We start from the raw sequence: 12,123 nt of genomic DNA on the forward strand, positions 1-12,123 counted from the left end.
TTTTCAGTGCTGTTTTCTTATAACAAAAAATATACTCGTGTTATATTACCAAAACTTTTTTTCGGTTGTTGTGAAGAAAATTTTCAAAAATTTATGATGAATACTGAAATCGCTTGTTTTTCTAGTAAAAAAATTACAAACAATTTAACTGTACCATTTTTTAATCTTAAAAGTAAATAGAACAAGCAGATGATCGATCTTCGAATTCTTCGCCCACTCATCTGAGCCCCTTTTTCTATTTAAAATTTTCAATAATTAAGAAAAGAATCCTTCATTTAGTATCGTCAAGTTTATTTTGTAGAAGTTTTTCTTGATAACATATAAAAAACAGTTTACTTAACAAGTTCTGCTGTTTAGTTATTATCATGTGAGACCGCTTTTTCACCTTCTGAAGGCATTGTCAAACTGTTGATTATGCAGTGAAAAGGCGAAACAGCTACTTCATGTAATTTTTAATCGTAGCATTAGCTCTTAACAGGTCCTAAAGAAAATAATTCCCCTCGAGGCCTATGTCATCTTTGGTGAAGCTTTGTGGAGGTTCTTTTTAGGAAAGAAAAGTTCTGGAAAGTAAAAGTTATGAGGGTCAGTTTGTTCAGGAGTGACGGACGAATGCATCCATCTCTTCCGCTGTGTTACAAGGCAACGTTTAGAGAGATCTGATGCACAGTTTATAAAGTCTCTCTCAAAAAGTCTTTTCCGATAGGCAGACACATCTGTCGCCAAGATGTGTCTGCCCATCCCAGCCAAACCTCACTCCATGAACCCGGGCACCCCTACTAAGTCACCAAGCGTAGCGAACCACTTGGGGTGACATATGGCAGAAGTGTTGGTTATCCAATAAATCTCGGGGCGACAGTGTCTGTACCCGCTTCTTAAATTGTATTAATAATAATAACACAGCAGAACATGTTTCATAAATAATGCTATAATAAATTTAATAATAATTTGTATAATACCACCAAACTAGGCCCATGATGTGGTGGTTGATTATTAACCTGGGCCGCCACTGTATGGCGAAAAAAATGTTTACTTATTTCAATAAGCGCTAGCGATAAAAAGTTGTCTTAGGTCTTTATTGTTAATAAAAAATAAAAAAGTCATTTAATGTTATCATTTTTAAGTTCCATTTTGCGATCGAAAATTGATTAAACTACATTTTTGTGAATTATTCCCAAGTGATAAGGTAATGAAAGAGTTATAATTACAATTTTCACAATAATTTATTTAGTATTAAATGCTGTTTCAACATTAAGAATTTAACTCATAAATATTACAGATATCGTTTAGAAATAAACGTAATCAATTATTCCGGTATGAAATCACGCTTTGTTTCAATTTTTGGCATATTTTTTCTGGAGATTATGGTGGTAGTAATAAAGCCTTCCCTATTCTTCTTGCCACACACTTTCGAAGATGCTTCAGTTACAACCTTCACACAGCGTTCTACCGATTGTGTGTGACAGGGGAATTTCTCAAATTTTATGAAAATGGAACAGATTTCTGAAGTTAGGTTAAGATCCTCCAGGTCTTGTTTTGTTATACCTTCTAAAATGGGAGGACATTTGGTCGGCGTATCTTGCCAAGATATCATATCAATATGGCATTGTGTATTAAAATTCAATGTTGGTACTTTAAATGTTCGGAGCTCTGTCCGGGAAAACTCTCTGGCTTTCAACAAACGTCTTATCCCAAGTTCTTTGATGATAGGCGATTCATCGGTTGTCATTGATGAATGTAAGACATAGTAAAAAGTAAACAATTTAAAGAAACAACAAAAAAAAGTGAGAAGTTTTTAAAATTATTTACATATAGCATCAAAGTGAGTATGTTTTACCAGGTAAGCAAATGTAAAAACATGGTAAACTGTTGATAAGTATGTGCGAGTTACGAATAATATGGATACATTATGCTTCAGCATTTTAAGTATAGATTCTTGTTTGAACTCCGGCTAATAATACTAGAGTGAAAAAACTATTGTCACAATATTTAAACAAATACTGAAGCGATCCTAAATTACATGAAACTTATCAGCGCTGTCAAACCATTTTTAATAATTAATGCAAAAAATAATAAATCTTTCTGCTAATGTTATTGTAATTTAAACACGAAAACTTTTTGTGGTAGTATAGATTCATATGTTCCTTAAAGAAATTTCGCCCCTTTTCAGATATCTATTTTTGGACATCCGTTTTAAAACGAGTACTTGTCTTGATCTTTTGATGTCATTATTTAGTGCGTTGAATATTTAATGTTCGATATATGAGTATTGTCTCTGTAAAAAGGTAGTTTTTGTTACAGGAATTTTGCATTTTATATGCGTTGAGTAGCGTGTGTGTATATTTTTTTTTGTGTAGAGTTTACAAAACCATTTTTCCAGATATGGATGAGAATTGTCTTGATGTATAGTTGGCGAATGTCTAGGACTGTAAGTTTCCTAAAAAGTGGCTCTGATGGATGAGAAGAGAAACATTTGAAGATTATTTTAAACACAAGTTTTTGAACGGTCACTAGAGGGTAGAATAGGGATGCTGTACAACCTCCCCATCCTATAATGTCATATGTTGCTATCGATTTAAATAGAACAAAATAAACACTTCTTAAAGTTTTTATGTCAAGGATTGATCGAAGACAGTAGAAAATATAGCACAACTTCCGGAGTTTCCTTGTAATGGAGCTAATATGAGCCTCCCAACGTAATTGGTTATCTATAATGACACCTAGGTACTTTATGCCATTAGTCGGTTTGAGAATTGGGCATGCACAACTGTCATTAAGAGATAGTGGAGATGTGTCTAGGTTTTGTGAGCAAGTGTGAATGATTAGTTTAGGAAGGTTTTCTGGAAGCTTTATTTTACGGATTAAGAAATGTATGAATTGTGTTTTTCGAACATTTAGGGTGGGGAGGTTAGAGTCTTATCTTTTTTTTGTTCTGTCCACAATTAGCTTTCTCTTTTGATGTTTTTCATGTTTTACTTGTAAATATTATAACCGTATCGCCTGCGAAAGATATTACATTACCGTCAATGTCCAAATTCAATAAGGAGTTCATATATACGAGAAATAGGAGCGGACCTCGAAAACTTCATTAGAGCAAACTTTTTTAAAAAGAATTTAGTGTGAAATTGTATCGAAGGCTTTGGACAGATCTAGAAAGTCAGCAAGAAGTTTATAATATTGTACATGTTTTGGTTTTATATCTATTTAACTAACTTAGTATTTATTTTTGATTTTCGAAAATTCAGCATAATATCATATGAAAATTAAATTTTATTTTCATAGAATCGTTTCGTCCTTACACCTAAGGCATCTATAATGGATAAGTCCCATTTAGAGTAGGCCTGTCTCACCTGCGAGGCAACTTGCAGATGACGAGCAGTGCGCACCTCACACTTGTCTTCCAATGACAGTGCCAGAGGTGTTGGAGAAATACTAGAAGGTCTTGCTAATGATCTTACCTACTCCTGCACCTTTCTCGTCTCCTGTGGTTTGGGGAGAGCAAACAATCACATTTACAATACTTAATCGACTTCTGAGGAAACGCACATGAATATGCATACATTAATGAATTAAAGTTAATGCAAAATAAGGTAATCAACAAGCCTTACTTTATTTATTCATGGAACACCCGCCAAATAATAATTCTATAAAATAGAACTGCTATCGATATGTTATGATAGAGCTAATAATAAATAAAAAAATAATAAGCTCATCCGTACAAACGAGTACACGCACACTTTGCACGACAACATGATAACATGTGTAATAACGGCTCGTGCAAATTATGCAAGATCATTATTTAAATTATAAATTTAAAATCTTCACTTAATTATAAAACCATAAACGAATTAACGTTTGAAAATACGCAAATCTCATTCACAAAGCATCGGACAAAATTACATCAACGAAGAAAATCACAATTAACACATAGCATTTTACCAAAAGAAAATGAAAACGTAAACCACATAAATAGACTAATGTTAAATGAAATGACCAGTACTGAAATTGGAAATGTAATTGCAATCCTTGATGCTGATTAATAGACGGGAACTGATAAAATCTAAAAAAAAAACAATAAATCATTTTCAAAATAAACCGACCTTCCCATTGACATATTTGATCAATTTTTCTAAATCTATAAGTGCCTTCCCTTCTCATCTTAAAATAGCTACAACTTACACATCTTTAAAAATGGAAAACCAGTAGGATATTTATATAATAAATCTCAAACTGTCATGAAAATTGGATGTCACCATTTTGTGAAAAATCACCTTTTCCTGCACCTTTCTCGTCGCTTGTGCTCCGGGTAGTATTTTAATGACAACTGTGTCAATAAAAATATTGTGGACCTTTTTCGATTGATTAAGGACAAAATAAAGACTGGGGACTGAGCTACAATAAATCTGATCAAGTTTAAGAAAAACAAAAATAAAAATGTCGCGTATTTGTAAAAATCATTAACTTTATGGCTCGTCATAATTTACAATAAAATTATTACGAATATTTTTTTAATATTCTCCTGATGGAGGAAGGGTTCTTCCAAAACCGGTAGATTGTAAATAAAATTTAAGTAGTCAATAGCAAATTTATATGTATTTATTATAAAAATATTGGACTTTGAATAATTATTTTTTGTTGTTCCATACTTAAGACAAAGCACAATCCACTAATATCTTCGTGATTTCCCGAAGAAAGCCCATATGAGATTCTCCTAATCGAAAAACAATAATTTAATCCAATCATTGAAGTGTTCTTTAAGTGAAATATCATACTTTTATACGAATACTACTTCAATTCGTGTCCATTTTGAAAATAACAAGTTCAGACCTAATAATTACCATAATGTATAAAGGTCCACAGTCACACGTAAAGTTTTATTGCATTTCTTTTTTGATTCGTACTGATTGCACTCTCTATGCAATAAACTTTCCCCTGTCTTTTTGTCGGGGAACTTAATGCGACTTCCTTACATAAATAATGCCCAACACTAAAGAAAATGGCTTGGTCTAATGCATTTTCATTTTTCCATTCCCTGTCGTCATGCATTCACTCTGGCCGGACAATGGAGAAATTTATTATGAATTATTTCCTGCGCGATTCTCAACGTTTCTGACCGCTGCCGCTGTTATGTTATTAAATTCGCAAAATGTTTAAAAAATTGTCGTATTTTTTGGAAAATTTTTCAGAAAATTTTCATTCTAGACAATGAAATGGGAAACACTAGACTAACCAATGCGATTCTGACTAAAAAATACAGATACTCACTCAATGAAAGTTGAAAATGAATAAAAACAGCAAATTATAAATATACTATCCATTCATAAGAAAACATCTATTGTATGCACAACTTTATATTAGGTCCAATTTTTAGGTATTTAAAAAATATTCTTAATTCAAACCTGTTGAACAACTACTACAGTCTTACTTATAAAATATCCCTAATACGCCGCTGTAGCTGTATACTGCTCAGGTTAAATATTCCGCGATCTCCTTCTTTTTACGATAGTAATACCGCTCTAATCCTGTGGGTCTGGCGGTTTAAAAATCTGTTAGCCCCTAATACTGTGGTATTACGCTCGGTATACGCAGTACGCAATGTACGCATGCGCGTGATTATGAGTAATGTACAGGAGCGGAACACCCGTTCGCAGTTGTGTTGGCTTCATGAGAACTGGCCGCTTTTTCGTCCTTCATATAATCCAGGCCTCTTCAAGACCCGTATTATAAATCCCTTCCTTCCTTAACCCTACTCACGACGCTGCCAAACCGAGTGGTGACATAGCTCCCCAGCCCTTGCACTGTACAGACAGGGACACTCTTTTGAGGTGTCACATAAACAAACAAATAACTTTCTGATACTGAAGTACGCTTTACGAAACCATGAAGTTTATTCAATTTGTTAATTTTGAAATAATCATATTTGGAAATACATGTTAACCACTGTAGTGATTGGTGTCATATATATACATTTACCATAATATTTAATTATTACCATTTCTCAAAATATGAATGTAAACATTTGAAACTGCTTACTACGGCTTAGAGCCAATAAAAATCCACCTAGATTTCGCTGTATATGTCATATTTTTAGGTTCTACAAGCGATCTCAAAACGTTTATGCAAAATGGTAAAATATGCCAAGAAATCACTACAGATGATTTTAATTCAACATTATTTAACAAACGAAAACTCTTGATACATGTACAGATATTTTGAGGGTGGAAAGGTAAAGGTGGAGAAGTAATATTAGGTGCAAATAAGAAGTTAGATGATTTATCTTGTAATGATCTAAAGTGGTGTAAGGTTGTCAGTATTGGGATAGTGAATACGTTATCAGAGTTCAAAATGTAAAGTTAGCAAAATAAAAACTCATCTAGTTTATTTTAAACCTTTGGTCCTATACTTACAGCCACCGGACATAGGATTATGGCACAGAACGCCAGGCGCCATTATTTATACCCTTTGAATTAAAGATTTCTCTTATCAAGAATTTCCAAAGAAACAAAACGCAACTTATTTTACTATGAATTATGGGTTTCGTTCGCCGTTAAAGGAATTCTCCATGAATTGTTGCTGCAAACTGAAAAGTGAAAACTGAATACCAAGTTCTTTGTATTATTTTAAGCATTCATGTCGAAATCATTGGTTAATTCGCACTGATATACGGGTCATTTGCATACGTTAATTTACGAAACACCACAGTTGTGAGCGCGCAGACATTTTTTAGGGTAGGGGTAACTATTAAATGCCTAATATTGAATGCACGAGATGTGTTTTTTATTGTTTTTATTTGTAGGTTGCGCTCAAAAAGGCTATTTTTACGCGTAACAGCCATATCGTTGTTTGAAAGCATTTATATATTGACATGTGGTGTCATTGGAAATAAGGCATATTGATATTATGATACGAAAGCAAATTAAAAAAAAGATAAAGAAATAAGGGTGAATGGAAAAATAATGTTAACAGAAATGTTAATAGTAAATAATCTTCATTTGGTGAAACTGATTCCGCAATTTCAAATAATACCTACAACTTGCATTGCACCTGTGAATTCCCTTAATGCAAGAATATAATGTTTTAAGGGGAAATTAATCGGTAATTAGGGTTTTTCGAAAATATTATCCAGGTACAAAAATAGTGGGCAGGCTTTTGACATAATATATCCGACAACGCATTTATAGCAAATATTATAAAAGTACAAAAATGTAGGGCAGGCATTTGGTGAATATTCCGGCTACAGATTTTTTGGTAAATATAGTATACAAAAATGTTAGCCAGACGTTGAAGAATCTCCCAGCTTCGCATTTGTGGTAACTATTATTGATATATAAAAATGTTGGGCAGGTGTTGGTGAAACTTCCGGCTACGCAGTTATATCAAACATTATGAGTTTATTTATTACACTGTTATACGTGGTGGAATTATATACTATTAAAATAGAAAATAAAACATTTTTAAACTTATTTCCACTTGTTTATTTTACCAGTACGGTACGTACAGTACAAAGTTGATCGTAAATATGTCATGAATAAACAGTTGGAACATGGTGCTCAGTCGCCATTAATATATACATTGTAATTAATTTTAATAATGTTACCTTAGACTCTGAGGTAACATTTTATTCTAAGTAATTTGCGATGTATGTATTGATGATTATTGAACATTTTGTTATTCATGACTTATTTACCTTAAATAACAGTTGTGTAATTTAATTATGTAATCTTCTGATCCTTTGTTGCAAACGTTAAGAGTTTTGACATCTCTATCTTTGTAGAAATAATTTTCGTTTTCTGGTAAATGCAAAATTATGTTCAATAGATCATAACCCCCCCCCCACTTTTTGATTTGCCCAACTAAGGAGGTGTTCTTTTGTACAGTTTGATTCTTCTCTTCCGGATTGTCCTGCGTGGTATGCAGGAAAATTCATTATTTTATTTACTAAATTATCGATTATTCTGCTATAGTGACCATTGTTATATTATTATTTCTTATTAATGACATATTAACCTTAAAGAACCATTGTAATTTAATAACCCAAACATATGTACCTACCTTGACATTGTGTACCTAATTTTGTATAAATTCTGTAACAAAAGAATTTCAATTGCCAGCCTGAAGATGTCCATAATAGGACGAAACCGGTACTGGTAAAATAAACAAGTGGAAATAAGTTAAAAAATGTTTTATTTTCTTTTTTAATATCAAACATTATTAATGTTTTAAAAAAATGTTTGGCAGACGTTTGTTTAATTTTCCTGCAACGCATTTTGGCAAATAGATTAGTGGCATTAGCCTAAACGCTTAACTTGCCGTATTGATATATTAGTCACAGCATTATCAACTAATGATTACGATTAAATTATTGCAATCCATCTGTTAAAACTAGAGTTAAAACTCTGTTAGAACTAGTACCTATCAATGGGAAAATTTTAAAAAGGGAAAGCGTTTAAAAACTCCTGCAATATTTTACAATTACTAATGTGTTGATAAAAATCAACCAGTAAAATAATAAAGTTTTTTACAAAAAATTTTAAATGGCTCTTACAATAAAAATATATAATATTTTTCGTTTGGTTGACGATTGAACTTCAATTGGATTGGACTGGAATTGGATTCAACAACTCTACCAACCTCGCCAAGTGACCAATATTTATCTCGTAATGCTGTAAAGTCATCCTGTTTCAGAAAAATGCATAATATATATATTATGTGTGTAGCATTGTCATCGACAACGAATCTATCTGCCGAGTTTCAGCGCAGTTAGATGGGTTGTGGGTTGATTTCTGCTTCCAAAATTTTCAATTTCCGAGAAAAATGTTAAACTCAAATAGATGTATTTCAAAAAAATAATATCAATTGCCTGTGTTAGTTTCGAATTCACTCCATATTTGAACACCAGCTTTCATAGTTTTTTTCTTGTTGACTCGGTCGGATGCTTTTTGTAGTAACATTATGTAGATCGTAGATCTATAAAGGCACAAAAAACTTTCTATTTTTTTTTTGCCAAAAACTTCTCAGTGAGCATATACAATGAGGAGATCTGGTCCATGTACCCCCTTTCACTCATAAATGCACCTTGCACGTCCCATTTTTTTGTCTTTTATTTCCTTTCTTACCCTTTCAATCAAAATTCTACCATACAGTTTGCCAACTAAGCTTAAAGGCCAATAGCCTTATAATTCACATATTCCATACGTGACCCTTTGCCTTTTTATAGCGCATAATAACAGCCCTTCTCTAATCTAAATGCGTGTAACCCTTCTTTGAACATTGGTTAAAAAGATTGCACAACCACGTCAGAATTACATGTCTATCTCCTTTTAAATATTCAGCAGCAATATTGTCAAACCCGACCGCCTTTCCATTCTTCATACATTTAATCGATCTTTTTATCTTATCCATGATGATTTTGGTAACATTCACCCAATCATCATTCATTTCTGATTCCCCGCTGGTATTGCTGCCAACCCTATTTTATTTCTTCCTTATTCGTGAACATTTTGGACTGGACTTTTTCACTCCTGGACTTTTTTACTTCCTTCCAAAATAGTTTAATATATTCTTGAAAGTGGTCATTTTGATTCCCACTTACTTTTCTAGGTTTTCTTCTTTCGTTATTTTAGTCCAACTCTTACTCTTTTATTGCATCCCTTATACACATACTCTGGAAGCACAGCCGGCCTCTATCAGACATAACCATGATTTTTTCTTCTATGAAAAGTGCTTTAACCTCATCATCCCACCATGCATCACCTTTTTTCCTACCTTGCATACTTATTCCACATACCTCTCTAGCAGATTCACAAAGACTCATTTTTATGTGGTTACACGTTTCATCTATGCTTCGCCCGTCCATTTCCTTCTCATTCAATCTCATCTCTGCACAATTCACATACCTCCTTCTCACATTATCGTTTTGCAGTTTTTCTATTTTATTTTTAATGTTTTTTTTGTTGGAGTCAAAACCGTTTTCACTTTAAAAATGTTTACCTTCGACACTACCAGAAAGTGGTCAGTTTCAACCTCAGCCCCTCTTGTGAAACTCTTGTGTCCTCGGTAACAGCTCTCAATGTAGAGTCAATTACTACACAGTTAATAATTGACCTCTCATTTCCTCTTTCCCGTGTATATTCGTGGATACCTTTATGATCGAAGAAAATATTCGACAAAAACAGGTACTACTCTAAACATACTTCAAGTATTCTGTTCTATTTTTGTTGTTTATTTTTGGGGTGTTATGCCGTGTTGCGCTAACTCCTTCTTTAGCCGACGTTTCGGACAGCGTTGCAGTGTCCATCATCAGGGCAGGACATCTTCGGATCTACCGGATCTGCCCTGATGATGGACACTGCAACGCTGTCCGAAACGTCGGCTAAAGAAGGAGTTAGCGCAACACGGCATAACACCCCAAAAATAAACAACAAAAATGCTTTTGGCCGTGAGAATCTAAAAACTTACCTATTCTGTTCTAGATCACTGAACTTATACGTTCAAAATCGAAAAAAAAAACTTTTGTACTAAAGTTCCGTAATTATTATCGGTCGAAATGGGGTCAAGGGATCTTTTTAATTTAAGCCTTACATATAAACATATTTTTAATTCTGCCAGAGCAATTGAACCATTTAAACCCTATAAAACAATAATAAATAAACAATAATTAATAATCTTCTCAAAATGCCTTCCTATGATATGCTTCGTGTTACTTTAGTTGACCAGCTCAGGCACGGAGGAACGTACAGTGGAAGATGCTCCGAGGAACTAGCTTCATTGACCCTTTCGGCAAAGGTGCATAATCAGGATACACGCCAAAAGCGCGCCCAACAAATATACGCGGTTGAAATTTGTCACTCGTTCTTTGTAATTTGTCTTCGACTCGTTTTTGAGTTCGACAGCTCGGCTGTGAAACGATTTGCTGGTATCTGTGTTTCTTCTCTCCTACAACATGGTTATCTTCAAGTCCCATGTTGACTCCTTCCTCTCTATTTAAAAAGCCCTAGAGGTGAAAAAGCCTGCGAAGGAAATTATTTTCCGCAGATTCTCCTGTATGGATTGAATGTAAAAAATCGTACGTGTTATTTAGATTTTATCGTAATATTGATTTATTGCATATTTTTATACACTTGCATTACGTAAAGAATTTTCAAAAAGGGGTAACGGGGGTTTATCAGTCTTTTCTCAACTGATTTTGGTTTAAAAAATTGCACCAATGTTTTCACTTGATTTTTTAATGTTGCAAAATTAATTGTAACGTCAAAATTTTGCTACATTTGTACACAGTTGACATTTTTCACGTGAAATCGGGTCGTTTCTTCGACATATTCTTGAGTTCAACTTGAGGTTCTGTGTTTCCTCCCTCCCACAACAAGAGTCCCATATTGACTGCTTTCTCTTATCAAAAAACCTTAAAAAATGGCATCCCATAGGTAACGTAGGGTCTTAGGTATATTGTTTTCTTCAAGGCCGCCCGTGTGGAGTTCAAGTAAAAAATAACTTCATAAAGGATTACGGAACATCAAAATTTTATGTGCTGAAATTAAAAACAAGGCAAATATGTATTACAAAACTTACTACGAAGCAGGTGGCACTGTTTTTATAGCAGAAAGCAGGCTTTTCAAATTATTAAACATTTGAATTCCTCCAACGTCCCGTGGAGGAAATCATTCCTCGTGGCAGTGCGGCGGCCACGCGGTAATGCGTGCGCTTTCACGATTTATAGTCGCCCATACGTCACGTGACGTTTGCAAATCGGGAACTTGAACCCGCAACCCGGCCACGTTGCTACACGTCGTTATATCTGTAACGTGTAACGTGTATGCATGTTGTTTCAGATTAGTGGCGGAAGATGGCGAGGTGCATTATAGTATGTAAATAGTATGTGGCGTGCGCAAACCTTCCAAACTGACATCGTGTGTAAAAAATGTGTTAAACATTTTACCGACAAGTTGTTCATTAACAATATAACATCAGACGAATGGAGAAAAAACAGAGCTGACTGCGAAAGGGGAGCACATGATTAGAGTATGAAAAAATAAAAATGTACATAAAGAAGATACGTAATGCAAATCCTGAGCAAGTTCATCATATGTTCGTAAAATCTTCACTGCCCAATGTAGGCGATTAGCTACA

This window comes from Hesperophylax consimilis, chromosome 13, assembly GCF_061612785.1.
Source record: "Hesperophylax consimilis isolate HC1 chromosome 13, BYU_Hcon_1.0, whole genome shotgun sequence".
Taxonomy (NCBI): domain Eukaryota; kingdom Metazoa; phylum Arthropoda; class Insecta; order Trichoptera; family Limnephilidae; genus Hesperophylax; species Hesperophylax consimilis.